Here is a 1,403-nt window from a genome sequence, read left to right on the forward strand (position 1 = left end):
TACTTCCTTTTTAATTATATTTTTATTAAATATTTATTTATTTGTGAAAAATACTTTGTCTTCTAGAGTATAAGTATGATTATTTTACACGATTATTTTTTAATCCATTTTCAAATTATTTCAAATTTCTTAAATACAAATTAAAATAAAATGATATCGGCTTTATATAGGCCATCGGCCACCCTGCTTTCCAAGATATCGGCATAGGTATCGGCTGTCAAAAAACCCACATCAGTCGACCACTACGTGTGTCTGTTCTCCAATAGACATATTAGGATTTTATTTTAATGTCAGACACACTGACCATTTGGTTGCAGTATAATTAATTGTCTCCTTAGGAAAAGAACATCAACAGCTGAGAGTTGAGCAGATCTCTAGTGGTCTTTGAGTTTGCAGATATGGCTCATTGCATTTTTTTTTTTTTTTTTACTTTAGCAGTTATCTATTACCCACGGCTACATGAGAATTTCACAGCATCCTTGCAGGTCGCTTGACACACCAGGGTTATAAAAGCACTATGAGCGCATAAGGCTGTGTACATACTGCAACATTCTTCGGCAGTGGACTGCCTTTCTTAGCGCCTGCAAAGCAGAGGAAAAACTGCTCTGAAGTTCAAAACTGGCTAGTTCTATCTACATAAGCATGCAGTGCACACACAGGGCACAGGGAGCACCTCTGTGACACTGAATCAGATGCTGGTTTGGGGGGGCAGAACGCCTGTATCGTAATAACCTGGGTTCTGAATGGCGTTGAGAGCACTTCAGGTGTATAGCCATGTCTGGGCGTGAGTCTGACCATGCAATCGTCCGGGCCTAACTACATATAAGCACTGCTGACCGAGAGGGCATGCAGATCACCCACTCACTTCCCACACGTTAACGTGAGAAGTAGCGCCGTCTTAAATGAGAGTACTTTCAAGTTGCTCGACTTGAGCTGGTTTGAAGGGTGGACCAGACAGCGCACTGAACATTAATGATAAGTCCCATATATACTGGCAACAGACGAGGGCGGGGTGATTCAGCCATCTTGCACCCTAAAGAAAGCTCATTATTAGCGGGTGTTTACTCACTGAGCGACTCTCATGAAAGGCATCGATAGCGGCCACATAGGCTTTTAGCATTGAGGGAGAGCTGCCCGCATGTAGGCATTCCTGCAGGAAGGTCAAAATAGCGGGGATATCGCAACTCACTGGGTCCTCATGTCTGCTGACACACCAGTTTGCAAACACTTTCCACTTCAAAGTGCATAGGTGCCTCGTCGAAGGGGCTCTAGCCTCTGTTATTGTGTGCAGCGATACTGCATGTGTATAGTGTTCGATTTTTGCTTCGCCAAAGAGGCTCCATATCATCTTCATTGTTTGAGGATGTTGTCTCCACTCTTTGTGTATAATTCCCTCCCTGGAT

This window comes from Sinocyclocheilus anshuiensis, unplaced genomic scaffold (assembly GCF_001515605.1).
Source record: "Sinocyclocheilus anshuiensis isolate Anshui unplaced genomic scaffold, SAMN03320099.WGS_v1.1 scaffold946, whole genome shotgun sequence".
Taxonomy (NCBI): Eukaryota; Metazoa; Chordata; class Actinopteri; order Cypriniformes; family Cyprinidae; genus Sinocyclocheilus; species Sinocyclocheilus anshuiensis.